Source organism: Caloenas nicobarica, chromosome 18 (assembly GCF_036013445.1).
Source record: "Caloenas nicobarica isolate bCalNic1 chromosome 18, bCalNic1.hap1, whole genome shotgun sequence".
Taxonomy (NCBI): Eukaryota; Metazoa; Chordata; class Aves; order Columbiformes; family Columbidae; genus Caloenas; species Caloenas nicobarica.
In genome coordinates this window covers 7742275-7756499 of record NC_088262.1, presented here as the reverse complement: position 1 = coordinate 7756499, position 14225 = coordinate 7742275, and the positions used below count along the sequence as shown (strand labels likewise).

Genomic DNA, 14225 nt, shown 5'->3' with positions numbered 1-14225 from the left:
TTTTTTTTTTTCCTCCTCCCTCATTAACAAATAAACCTCTTGGCAGTTGAGGTTTATGTGATGGATATTGGCCATGATCCGAGTGGGGCAGGCGATCGTGTTCAATTATTTTATTAGCAAGACGAGGCTCACCATGGTGACTCCCCGGGCTGGGAGCAGCAGGTCGGTGCTGCCGGGGGGGTCGGATGCTGCGTCTTCCCTCCCCAGGGCTTCTGAACTCTGTCTGCCCTCACCACTGGGCTGGGCCATGTAGCAGCTGCTTAAAATGAAGGAATTTCTACTTTCTCTGTTTAAAAAAATATACGAATTAAATATGAAAACAAAGGGTGATCAAGGGTTAATTTTTTTTTTTTTGACAGTTCAGTTGCTGTGTCTGTATTTAGAGTTTTTGTTGAGTTCCTGCCCCCAGTTTTATTAGCAACAAACCCCAGCATGTTTGTCACGGGGAAGGAGAACATCAACTGACGTTTTTAGGCCAGGGCCAAATACATCACTTGTCAGGCGGCTCCGCAGCCGCCTCTGCATTTGCTGGGGAAGATGTGGGGGATGTTCCTGGCTCGGATCTGCCTGTCCCCACAGCTGGTCCCACGCCGCCTGCCATGTTCCCCATCCCATCTGCCACCGTCCTTTTGTCCTGTTTGTGTTGAAGCCCATCTTGCCCAAATAACCCCCCCAACCAGAGCCTGCAGGAGCTCTCAGAGCAGTGATCGAGCGTGAATTTCTCCAGCCAGGGGGGATGCAGTCCATCCCTTGGGGATGCTGCTGGGCTCTGCAGGGACAAGGCATGTGCCAGGGAGCTCAGAGGCTTTGCATGCTCTGCCCAGCCCCAGCAGCGATGGAAACAGGTGTCTGGAGGTAAAGCAAGCTCATGCTTTTCTTACTTTGCACACAAAGCCAAGGTGAAGACAAAACCCGTGCAGGACTGTGTCACTGGGGCTGGCCGGGCCCCCCTGGACATCGCACAGGAGCAGGCAGGACACCCCGCAAGTCCTGGTTTGTCCTTTTGTTCCTGTACCACCCATCCCAGAGGGCAATTTTGGTCTGTTGCCACCCTCAAACCCAAGGTCCAGCTGAACCTCCTTGGGCTCTGCTACCCCTGTCCTGCAGCTGAGGAGAGGAACAACATCTGTCTGCAGGGATCCGAGGGGGAAGGCAGCACACAGGGTCCTCCGTATTGCCCGGAGGAGGGGAAGGTGGGGGTGAAACACCCCGTTACCAGTGTCAGTATTCCATGCCAGGCTGCACAGCAGCCTGAAAGCTGGAGAATTTAATCAAAAAGACGTTGTCAGGCTGAATAGCATCAGCAGGAGAGGTACCCAGGCTTGGCGTTGCAATGGTGGCAGCGAAGCCTTTCTGGCTGCTGTTGTCTGAACCCAGATCTTGGCAGGTTGGTTCCCACTGACTTTGGGGTTCAGTGCAGGAGGGTTTTATCCCAGGTGAAGCAAGCCTTGCTGGGGCAGCTGCTTTCCCGTGCTGTAGAAGGTGGCAGCTTTAGGATTTCTCCCCAGGCATGTGACACGTCCACCCTCTCTGGTGACAGCGTGGAGGTGGAGAGTGTCATTTGCATGTGAGAAAGCAACTGTTTGTAAAATAAGAAATGTGGAAAGGCTTGGTAAGAGGCGAATCCTCTGTTCCCAGGTGGGAATCGCTCTGTGAACACCCTGGGATGATGCTCCTGCTGGAGCCACCAACCCCCTGGCCTGGACCTGGGGTGATCACAGCCCCGGGGTGAGCCCAGCCCTGGGTGTTATCTGCAGCAACCGCAGCGCTTTTGGTGCCAGCAAAGATGCTCTGAGGGGGATCTGCCTCCCCGCTTTACTCTGCTGCCCCATGCCAGCCCTCTCCCCTCTGCGCTGGGGTTGGAATTACTTATCGCTCCCCTTGTCTCCAGGCTCTGTAAGAGGAAAAGTGGTTGATGGCTTTGCACTCAGCTTCAGTAACACGCTGCTAATCGCACAAACAGTTCTATTTGCCATCAGGACGCGGGGTGGGGGTGTGGAGCGCTGACCTGTGTGGATCGTTATCTGTCCGTGACGATGCCACGTGTGTGACCTTTCTGGTGAGCGATGCTCAGCCTCTGCCGCCTTTCCTACTTCGGTTAAGTGTTGTTCTTGACTCTTCCACTGTCTGATATTTCCTTACAGCTGGGAAAACCATCAAAGCTCCCCCCGCTGACCCCCGAGATGCTGTGGGGCATCCGGGCAGTGCCAGCATCCAGCCAGGACCGTGCTGGAGGGTTTTACCTGCCGCATTAACCTTTTGCAGCCATTTTGCCCTGGTGCAGCCTCAACTTTTTAGGGCATGAGAAGCTCTTGGCAGCGGAAGGGATGTGAAGGGGGAGCAGAGGGAAGAGCAGGAGGGTCTCAGGCAAATGCAGCTGTAGGCTGCGATGCTGCGACCCCCTCTCTAAGCATGTTGGAGGTGTGGGGGGAAATGTCCTGCATCTTAGCAAGAAATTCTTCTTTCTCCCTCTGCAAATAGAATATTCATGTGCATATATATAAAAAAATAGGCAGATTTGCAGGTTGATATTGAATCGTGCACTGTAGGAAAGAGAAGTGTAACTCTGCAGTTGGGGAAGCTGAGGCACAAGCCAGCTGGCTTGCACTGGAGGCACTGGCTGAAGAAATTAATGTCCCTTACGTTTATTCAATCACCCCAGTGAAGGGACAGACCCCCGGCTGCCTTCATGGCAGCCCTGCCTGCTCCCCCCGCATAGCCCCTGGTTGGGCTGGGCTGGTTGCAAACGATTTTGGGTCACAAACCCACCCCAGGCATGTGATGGCACTCTGGGGATCGCTTCTCTCTCAGGCTGAGCTTTGGTACCATTGACTGAGGATTTGTTCGTTAAGCCAATCTTTATTTCCAAGTCCGTTTGCAGGCAGCGGTTATTTGGCCATTTATTCTCTGCTTGGGCTCATCTCTCTGGTTGGGTGCAGCGCGAGTTCAGCTCCGCAGAGCAAACCTCATATGGATGGGGAGAAAATATCTTTTTATCTACCAGGTATGCTTCTTTGTCCGGTGTTATAAGAAAAATGAGGTCTTCATTGGAATCTTGTGGGGATAAAAGGTACCAGTGTGAATTGGGATTAGGGTTTTGCTTTGGGGTTTTTTTTGCTTCTTCCTTTATTTGTATGATGAAGGAAAGCAACAGCATCCCAGCCACAAAGGCAGGGCTTTTTTGGGGAAGATCCAGGCTGGTTTGACACTCTGTTGCCTTGAGTGACAAGAATTTTAAAAAAAATAAAATAAATTCCAGCAGCCACGGCTCCTGCTCCAGCATTGCTAATTGAACAGTTGAAGTTTTATTTGTACTGAGTTAAAGTGAGCAACTTAATTCCTTTTTAATTCTCTTCAGAAATCCCAAAACCTATTTTCTTGTATGCAATTAACTCCGAGGCAGCGCCCAGCCTTCCCGGGCTCCCTGGATTTGGTGGTGGTTGGGTTTTTATCGTCAATAACAGGTGCTCTTTAGCCCCTCGGGAGATGCGGCGGAAACCTCCAAACCCGTGCCTGGAGGTGGCAGGTGACACCGGCTGTCCCCAAGCCTTGCAGGGAGAGGCACAGTGGGATGCTCATACCCAAGGACCCCGCTTTTCCTTCCCAGGCAAAGCCCCAGCTCCAGTCTTCACTGACATCTAGTGGCAAAGGGGACACTTAGAGCTGGCAGGGGGGTGGCTGCTGGAAGGCAAAAAAGTGGGATGCAGCCTCCTCTGTAGGTCCCCATCCTTGGTGGGATGTCACCCGACCTTGCACACACCTTGCACGAAGTGTCCCTGCCACCAGCTCGGGTTTGCGGATGGGGACATCGAGGTGGGCAAGGGGGCATGTGGCCTCGGTCACCGTGTCCCTTGGGTTGGGTCCTTCCTTTGAGGGGAAAAATCCTCCTCCTCCCTTGTGCTCAGGGAAAAAGGAGCAATGCATTTGCTAATCTGAGGCACGCAGCAGAAGTCATTAAATAGTCCAGGCTGAAAAGACTTTTAAAATATACAGTCCATGGTGAAAGGAAACATAACAGCAAAGCTTTTCTGGCTGCAGGTTACCTGGTTGGAGCACAGCTGCCCTCCACAGCAAGGGGTTTGAAACTTGTTACTGGAGGTATTAGTCATAAGAGTTTATCATATCTTTCTCATCTAAATGAATGAACAAGATTTGGCAGGAGGGGCTAGCCTGGGTCAGCCTCGATCTGCTTAAATTGAGTTAAAAGCTGTAAAAAGGCAAAAAGAAAGGTAAAAAAAAAAAGCAGTGGTAGGATGTGCAGCTGTGAAGAGTGGGGGATGTTGAGGCTGGAGGGGCTGGGATGCGCATGGAGGTGGATTTCTCTCAAAGGAGGTGGGTGAGATGCCGCCTGGTCTTGTTCCCCCACCGAGGACAGTGGATGGTCAGAGAATCATAATTCGTTTTTGTTGGAAAAGACCCTTAAGATCGAGTCCAACCATTAACCTAACATTAACCTATGTTGCTCTGCACCCACAAATACAATTTGCAAAACCCGAGCAGGTGCAGCCGCTCAGCACAGCCCATCGCTCAGCACCGCCCATTGCTCAGCACCACCCAGGGATGAAGCAGCTCTTGGAGCTGACCCTGGCTGCATGGACTGATTTTACCTCCTCCATCAACAAACCCCAAACCTGGTTCTCTTTGTTGCAGTGCTTTCTGCTGAGAATCGCTTATACAGTAACACATTATTTGATAGGAACCTGTCTGGTTTTTTTTCTTCCCAGTGAACACCCTTATTGCTGCCCCAGTTGTGTGTGTGCACGAAGGAAAGAGGTTCCTTCCCATTCATCTGCTGGAGGTTCACTTGATTCCCAGCCCTGGGAGGACTATCAGAGCACAATGGTCCAGCTGTCCCTTTTTTGCAGAACTAGGACAGAAATGAGCAGTTCCAAAGCCCTGTTCCCACCTCCAAGGCTGGAGGAGCAGAGCAAGTGGAGCCTGACCCAACCCCAAGGGGAAAGCGAAACCCTCCCCCTGACCCCTGATCTACAGGGCTACTTCATCTAATTTGCTGATTTTCAAGTAAATGAACCCCTGGGCAGGTACGAAACCAAGTGGCTCTGCTAAAAAAAAAATTTCTGCACTAAAAGGAGACGTTTTGCCAAGGAGGTAGGAGCCGACAGCAGCTCGCAGAAATGTATTCCCATTGCTCATCGCAGTCAGAGCCCAGTATTGTAAAGCCCAAGGTGTTCAAAGCTCCAAGCTAAATTCTTTTTTAATGGGATAATATAGCCGTGATATTTATTTGAGGCTCATGTTTTGCATGCGTTTTTTTCACCTATTTCTCTTTTTTTTTTTTTTTTTTTTTTCCTTGCCACTGGGAAGAAGAAAATAAAAGCCTGTAATCTTCAACTGGCAGCACAGAGTAGATAAGCTTCAGGTGCCTCCCAGCACTTGTGGAGGAGCTTTGTTCTCCCACCTTATCTCCACCTCCAGGTCACATCATCTCGGGGCTCAGCACGGGCCTCGGGGGAGCGCAGGGCACTGCCGTCCCCATCCCTGCCCTGGGCAGGGGGCCCGAGGGGGCTGTGGTCCCCAGCAATGCAAACCGCAGCGTGTTTCCCAAAGATAACCCTTATCCCAGCTGGGACCATAAACCCAGCCTGGCCCAAGCATCCCCAGAAGGACTTGATGAGCATGAAGAAACCAGTTTTCCTTATCTCTTCAGGTATTGTAGCTTTCTGTGCTAATTATTGTGTGGTTTAATTCATCCATAACTGATATGATCTTCAAAGCTTAAGTGCCTCGATCTAACGCTTCCATATTTTCATTCGTTTTTTCCTTTGAACTCTTGCGAAGGAGCCTCTGGGACCCCGCAACTCTGGCATTATGTTTGCTTTTAATCAACTTGCTTTTCTTCCCCAAAACAAAGACAAATAATACTGCAACGGTTTATCCTTGGAAATTTCTCCACATTGAGAAGACATCTGAGGGGAAAGCGTGACTTGTTCAAGGCTGAATTTCTTGATGTTTTTTTCCTCCTTGTTATCTAGTTCACTCCAAGACGAATGACTCTCTTAATTTAAATAAGTGCTTGAAGGACACCTGTATAAATGGAGCTGGGGAAGGATTTGGAGCACAAGTGTGATGGGAGCGGCTGAGGGAGCTGGGGGTTCAGCTGGAGAACAGGAGCTGAGGGGAGACCTTCTGATCTCTGACCTGCCTGAAAGGAGCTTGGAGCCAGGGGGGTCGGGCTCTGCTCCCCAGGAACCAGCGCCGGAATGAGAGGAAACGGCCTCAAGTTGTGCCAGGGGAGGTTGAGGTTGGATCTGGGGAACAATTTCTTCCCCAAAGGGCTGTGGGGCATTGGAACAGGCTGCCCAGGGCAGTGCTGGAGTCACCATCCCTGGAGGGGTTGGACAGACGGAGATGAGGTTCTCAGGGACAGGGGGCAGTGCCACGGGTGGGTTAATGGTTGGACTCGACGATCTTGATGGTCTCTTCCAGACAAAATTATTGTATAATTCAGCAGCAGTTCAGCCAGTGGCTGCCTGGGGAACCACGGCGAGTGCAGCGAAAATAAGGTGATGGGGTGTCACATCCCATTCAATGCCACAGGATCGCCGGGCCAGGGACTCTGCTTCTTGTGGCAGAACGTCGCGCAGCGTCACAGCAAGAGCGGCTCCAGTCGCTGGCGTGGTGACATCCCAGTCGCTGGCGTGGTGAAACACCTCTGGCAGATGCTGGGATGTTGGTTTGTGCTGCTCCGATGTGGAGATGACTATGTGGGTCGAGGTGGCGGTTACGGAGGGGGAAAGCATCTGCCCTTGGTGATAGTCCTGGCCAGCAGGATCTAGGGTAGTCCTCCCCCGCAGCTCTGGGGTGCAAAACCTTGTTTTTCTGCAGCCCTGGGGGGCTCCAGAAGGACAGGGGCTCCTGCTGGCATGGACAAAAGGCGATGGAAGGAGATGCTGGAGGCAGCAGCGGTTCACGCTGTGGTGCCTGCGGGCAGGGCTGGAGCCCAGCACAGCCCAGGTGCACCTGTGCCAGGACAGCGTTTACAGCGTCCCATCCCTCTCCTCCTGCCGGAGAAGTCAAGTAGAAAGTTTGGGGTCATTTTTCTGCTTTTCTCATATTTGCTCCCTGCTGGAGCCAATTTATCCCTGCGGCGCTCAGAGCTGCATCCGAGAGGGACATGTTTTGCCCTTGTAGTACACAAGATTGCTATAAATTATTAGTTTCTTTGTGTCAACTGGAGCCCGACACGGCCTGTAAAACTTTCTGCCCATGTCATTGCACTGGAACGTGGCACCAGGCTGCCGGCAGCGAGCTGGCCCAGACCCAAAGGAAGGAGTTGCCAGCTCAAAGGATGCATTTTTCTCCAAAGAAACATCTCCATCTTTGTTCCTAATATCACCCATGGACTTCAGGAGTCCATGGAGCCTTGGGGGGAAGAGTTTTGTCCCCACTGTCACTCGTATCTCAGGACAACCACCACATGCTCCAGTTTTGCAGGTACCGTGGCCACCCCTATACTGCAAACACCCCTCGGCATGTGTTTGCAAGGCTTGCCAGTGGAATAACTTTATTATTGTTATTTTTTTTTTAACCCTGAGCATAGAACCTGTGAGATTAAAAATCGGCAGTCTCAAGGTGAGATTGCAGCGTATTCAATATGTTATCCATGAATGATGTGCGCAGGAGGGCAGACTGGGTAGCAGAGGGGATCTCATGAGAGCCACAAAGACTGGACTTTTAATTTAAAACTATCCTTCAGTGACTTGAGCGTCTCTCCTGCGAGTCCATTTTTTATTTCCCCCTGTGCAGCAGTAATCAGGAGGAAACAAGGGAGAGGGGGAAACGTATTTTCTCGCGGTTCTGTCTGGCCAATTTCAGTGCGGTAAATTATAGATATATATGGTACAAAGGAGTGCTGGGATATTAATTTCTGTTGTTGAAAATCACAGACCCTGTGCATTAATTTACTGCTAAATAATAAATGATTTTGTAAGATACTTGGCAAAGATAAAGACACCCCGGTAAATCAAACAGCTCATAAGCACTTATGAATCAGTCTATCATGTGTGTGTACTTAAGTGGTTTATATTGTTCTCACAAAGCAGAAATAAGCAGGCGTTTAACTGATGCTATGTGCCAAAATAAAGGATGAACCCATGAATCAAATGGTTTCCTGCAAATCCTCATTTACATATGCAGAATTAAATGAAAAGTGGTGCTTGAGGCATTCTGAAACATTTAGATCTAAGCCTCAAACGTGCCCCAGAGGAGGCAACAGATGCAGCCAGTGGGGCCAGCACGGAGAGCAGCAAGTGGGTTTATATGGCGTTTATGTAGGGTTTATAGAGAGTTTATATAGCGTTTATCCCCAGCTCAGCAGAGGAATGGAGTGCGTGGGTAAGTCTGGGAGAAACCAGGGTTTGGATCCTTCTCTCCTCACCCTGCATCTGCAAAAACACCCTGAGAGCACCTGTTCTCATGGCATTTCATGAGAAACTGTGCAAAGCAAAGGGAGGGAACGGTGGCACCAGGAGCCTAGATCTGCAGGGTGGGTCTGCAACGGAGAGCCAGACCCCTGGCTGTTTCTGCCTCACTTTCCCTTTTGGCACACAGAAGAGACCATCTGCCTCCCCAGGCTGCCATGCGAGTCTGTCTCCTGGATCAAGATGTATTTTTTCTCTCCTCCCTGGGTCTGTTCATGCTGGGGAGCAGTGGCAGAGCCGCTAACTGCATCTGGAGGAAAGGCAGGAGCTCTCGGGCAGCAGTAAGAAAGATGGATGTCGGGCTCTTGGAGCACAGCCCTGGGGATCCGGGAAGGCGACGTCCTTGGCGTGCCAAGCTCCAGCTATTTGCAACGGCAAGTTAGAGACAAAATGATGCAATTAAGAGTCGGAAGTGAAAATAAGATACGGATATGGCCGATTTTGACATTTATACCAGGTGTTTGCTATACCCTTCCCACTTTAACACCTAAAATGCAGCTGGTGACACCTCATATTTTGTGGCAGGTCCCTGCAGCCCGTGTCCACATTCAAAATACAATCAGACAAGTCATGGGGAATGAAATCTCGTTTTGCTGAATTAAATACACCCAGTTTTAATGGCAGAGAGAATGGTTTTATCCATGTTGTGTACTAAATCAAAGTCTTCTGACGTTTAATCATTTCCTTTCCCCATGCCAAAGTTGGCCTGTGAGGTGATTCCCCTTTGTGGCAAACGTGCAGTGACTGGCTCACGTGTGCACCAGCACCTGGGAACCTGGGCCGAAAACAGAGAGTACAAATGCCTTTTATAGGATCTCTTTCCCTACAGTTAATCAAGAGACAGAAAGTCTCGACTCCCTGCTCTCGTGTGCTCCTCACCGCAGAGCTGATGTCCACGCGTCCCAGGGGACATTCTGCACTGACTCCGAATGCAGGAGGATCCATCCCCAGCACCACCAGGCTCTGGAAGCTGTACGCAACTTTGTTTTGCTAACGCTGTTGAAAGACAAGGCAGCTCCAATTTGCTGGGAGCTGCTCGGTTGTAATGTGGCACCGCAGGGACGGGCTGTACGGAAAACCACATTTGACACTGAAAGCATTTTGCTGGAGTGCAACACGAGAAATACAAATTACTAGGACATAAACGAACAAATCCATCATCAGAGGGAAGTGGAAGAGAGAATTGCTTTAAGGAACCGCATCCGAGACTGTGACAGTAATCATAGAACGGCCCTTTAAATGTCAAGGGGGATGAACACAGTTTAATAGCAACAGAAACGCTGCCAAGCTGGGCGACGTCTAACAAAGCAGATGGATGGATAGATCTACCTATTATCTGCTCCCTGGAATAAAAAAAAAAAAAGGAGATAATTCAGGTTTATGCTTGATCTACTGTGTAAATCTCAGAGAAGTAATGTTTTCTTTTATCAAAAAGGAAAAAAAAAAATAATCGGTTTGTTTTCAGCATTGTCCGTGCCATCAGCCAGACAGCAAAAGTTCAGCTGTACAAATGAGATACAGAACATTTAAAGCTGGCTGCAGCCCTGACAGTATTGAACCCTGGAAAAATGAAAGCGGGGGGTGTGTGGAGCCGATCGGTGGGTGCCGGGCACTGTGCGGGCCCGTGGGTCCTGCCAGCAGCGGCGAGAAGAGACAAACGAGGGTGACACCGCAAAGGGGCGCAGGACGTGTCACCATTTGCAGCGTTGGTTGCGAAATGCTTTTGCTCTCAGGCTCTGCACACGCAAGCCCAAGACTGGCTGCAGGGCTCTGCCACACGCTCCTTCTGGCACCATTAAAGGATTTCAGTGCGACTATAAGAAAAAAAACCACACCACCACCGCTGAGTATTACCACATCCAACATTAAACCAGCAGCATGTAAAAACTTGAGCTGTGTTGGGAAAGGGGAATATCCCTTGGCTTGTGACCACTGGTCAAGGCGTGGAAGGAAAAGGGCTTTGCACTCTGGGAAGCACAGACACAGGTTTTGCAAAGCGAGCTCAAATCTGTGGGTATTTATGTTTTTATTCATCCCTTTATCATCACAATCCTGCATGCGAAATTAGGATCGTGACCTCTGATCTCACAGGGACTGGAAAGGCATTCCTCGGTATTTGAAAATCACTCTGTCTCTATGTTTACAAGCACCAGAAGAAGAAAAATCACAAGAAAATGAAGAGTTTAGTATTCAGAGCAGGCTCTGGGCAGCGCAGCACAGCACAGTGAACCAGACTGTTGAGTGACCTGCCCGGCCAGCGGCTGGTCGGCCCTGTATGGTGTGGGGACAGGCTGGGGACACAGCCGGGCTGTCAGTGGTGTGGGGACAGGCTGGGGACACAGCCGGGCTGTCACCGGTGTGGGGACAGGCTGGGGACACAGCCGGGCTGTCACCGGTGTGGGGACAGGCTGGGGACACAGCCGGGCTGTCAGTAGTTTGGGGACAGGCTGGGGACACAGCCGGGCTGTCAGTGGTGTGGGGACAGGCTGGGGACACAGCCGGGCTGTCAGTGGTTTGGGCACAGGCTGGGGACACAGCCGGGCTGTCACCGTGTAACTCAACCCCTCGCTGGAACGCGCCGGCACCGAGAGGCCGCGCTGGGGTTTCGCGGGCAGCCTGAAGGTGTGCGGGTGCTCAAGGTGCTGGTGCTCCGCTTTACCGGCTGCTCTTCCCATCCACCATTCGATTCGTGTTTTAGATTTGTCTGTGTGTTTTATAAAAGGTCTGCTAAAAATGTGCTTTTGCAGAAATAAAACTAAGCGCTTATTCATTTTTAGTGAGCCATCAGGGAGAAAGCTGTTGCATGTGCGTTGTGGCGTTTTTCTTCTGTTGGGCTATTTATACCTAAATGTATCGGAGGGAAATTTGTGATTAAATTGCCATAGCAACGCCGGTCAGGCCGCCTCGGGACGCCGCTGGCCCTTTAAGAGAGTGCTTGGAGGACCGCGGGAGGCCGGAAGTGCTTTGCGAGGCGCTCTGGCCTTCGCGTCGTCTCTGTGAGTTTCCGGTCCTTCTGCTTCCGGCCGCGCTGGGCCTCGTGGCGGGCGGTGGGCGGCTGGGCCGGGGGTTGGGGTGAATTGGGGACAGTGTGGGGGGCATTGGGTGGATTGGGGTGAATTTGGGACAGTGTGGGGGGCATTGGGGGGATTGGGGTGAATTGGGGACAGTGTGCGGGGATTGGGGTGAATTGGGGATAGTGTGGGGGGCATTGGGGGGATTGGGGTGAATTTGGGACAGTGTGGAGGGCATTGGGGGGATTGGGGTGAATTTGGGACAATGTGGGGGGCACTGGGTGGATTGGGCTGAATTTGGGACAGTGTGGGGGGCATTGGGTGGATTGGGGTGAATTTGGGATAGTGTGGGGGGCACTGGGGGGATTGGGGTGAATTGGGGACAGTGAATTGGGGGAGCTGGGGGAAGTGGGGGGGGCATTGGGGGGATATGGGCGGGATTGGGAGGCTGGGAGCAGTGTGGGGGCATTGCGGGGGTGGGAGGCAGGATATGGTGCTGAGGAGTGGATTTGGGGCAGCGGGCTATGGGGTGCAGAGGGGTTGGGAGGTGGTGTGGCAGGTGGGGGGTAATGGGGACTGGGGGAGACGGGGGTGGGGCTGGAGCGCTGGGAGGCGCGGCGGGGAGCTTGGGATGTGGTGTGGGGTGTAGGAAGGGCCTGGGGGGGCAGGATTGCTGGGGTGCTGTGCAGGGGACAACCCCCCCTTGTGTTGCTCCATGCGGGAGATCTCTGGGCCCGCAGGGGGGGTGATGCAGTGGTGGGGGGGCAGGGGAGAAACTGAGGGGGCCCAAGGGCTGGAAGGGCTGTGTCTGGGGAGGGGTTGTGTAGCCAGAACAGGACCCGCTGACAGTGCCAGCAGGGTTGGGGTGGCCAGACCGGGGCCGTTTGTTCTTCAGGGGAATTTTTCCAGCACTTTGTGCGTCACAGAATTTCCTGCTGAGGAGCCACAGCCCTGAGTGGTGACTGCGGGTGGTTATGTTGGCCCCTCGGTTCTTCTGTTTGTGAGGTGAGTGGGAACCGGGTGAGCCCTGTGTGTCCCTCCTGGGTGGGGACACGAGGGGGCTGGGGACGGGCTGCTGGGTGGCGGGTCGCTGGCCCAGCCTGGTCCCTGCCAGCCTCCCCCGTGCCCCAGATCAGCTCCCGGGAGCCCCACACGGGAGTTCTCCCATGCAGTAACAGGTGTGAGCATCCATGCAGCATTTTGATGGTCATGTATGATACTGCATACAATAGGATCCTCCCCAGGCCCAGGAAAAACAGCTTTTAGATTCATTCCTTTAACACGTACTGAATCTTCTTTTGAAAATATTCTAGCAAAATTAAACTGACATTGCCCTGCCTTTGTGGGCAAGTTTTACAGATGTGGAAAGCAGAACTTAGATATGTTGCTCGTTTATTTTTCCACTTGATTTATCACTGGTACTATCTGAATTCCAAAACTTGGTTTTGTAGCAGGGAATACCGATAAGGTGGTTTCTTTACTTGAACAAATTGTAAAGCTTTGTTGGAAGTTGTGTACTTTGCTCTCTTGTTACATCTGTGATTTTCTTTGCTGTTTGGTGTTTCTCCTACAGCTGGGGAGTTCAGCTGGGGTCACGGCTCAGGCGAGCACGTGCCCTGGCAAGCACGGGAAAGGGAGTGGGGAAGGTCTGTGCTGTGAACCTGGCACCAAAGTCATCCTGGCAAAGATTCTTTGCTAAAAACAAACAAACAAACAAACCAACAAGACACTTTTGCTTTTCCTGTTTGTTGGGGATGTCGGTTGGGTGATCTGGCTCACAGCGAGGTCACCCCAGATGGTTGCTCCAGACTGTGTTTTGCTTGTGGCTGCAGCTGATCTGGTGACCAGTGAGCTCTCTCAGTGCAGTTTGGGATTAAATGAATTAATATCCCATTGTTGCTGAAATGGGAGACCCTCCCTGCCCCCTGTCCCAGCAAAAAGCTTCTTTTGCTTACCCTGATCTGGGATTTCTCGGTCCCATCTCTGAGCAGGTTTAACCCAAGCATTTCCCTTTCACTAATGTCGCTCTTCCCTGGGTTACAAATAGGTATTTTTGGCCACATGGGCTGTCAGAACAAAGCATATGGAGCTCTAGATAGGGTGACTGCAAATGTCCTCATCTTAGTTGCACTTGGAAAATGAGCTGTATTTATCATTTAAATTCAAAACTTACAAAGTTTGCTCTATTTAAAACTTGTCAGGTTTCTAATAAAGGAGGGAAAAGTTGGATCTAAGCATCTTCTAAGCTTCAAGAATCTTAATTTTTGAAATGAAGTTATTTGACCAAGGATTTTCCTGTCAACTAACTTTTAAACAGTAAAGCATTTTCTCATTTCAGTTAACACGTAACCATTTGCAGGAGGGCCCTGGGTCACGAGCTGTTTGTGACAGCCTCGTGACGCCTGTGCCCAGTGCTTGCTACAGCCGAACATCCTGGTTATTTCTTTTCAGGTGGCTGGACCAGAAATTTGTTCTGCAGGATGGTGAGAGTGCTGCTCTTGTAATTTGGTTGTACTTGTGTGGTCTTTTTAGGTTAGAGAAAGTAGTTTTGCCTAACTAGATGGTAAACATAAATAAAACTTGGTTCTCAAACTTGATTTTCTTCCTTTTTTCATGTTTAATACTTGGTATTGTGCGTGAACAGATTTTTTAACATGCGACAAGTGTGCGTACATGCAAGTGGGCATGTGAAACTACTTCTGCACTGACATGTGTGACTTGTGCACACGCTGAGATGTGCAGTGTTCTGTAGCTGTGCGTTGGGGGTCTGTAC

The 14225-nt window shown here is 51.1% G+C and overlaps 1 long non-coding RNA gene and 1 other non-coding gene across 2 annotated transcripts; both read left to right on the top strand.

The window, feature by feature from the left end:
* Positions 1 to 11447: 11447 nt before the first annotated feature.
* Positions 11448 to 13990, top strand: LOC135996248 (uncharacterized). The gene is made up of 3 exons (XR_010607244.1): positions 11448 to 11488; positions 12348 to 12457; positions 13904 to 13990. It is a non-coding gene; the product is annotated as an uncharacterized LOC135996248 (long non-coding RNA).
* LOC135996340 (small Cajal body-specific RNA 16) lies at positions 12509 to 12683 on the top strand. Its single transcript, XR_010607261.1, has one exon. It is a non-coding gene; the product is annotated as a small Cajal body-specific RNA 16 (non-coding RNA).
* Positions 13991 to 14225: the final 235 nt, after the last annotated feature.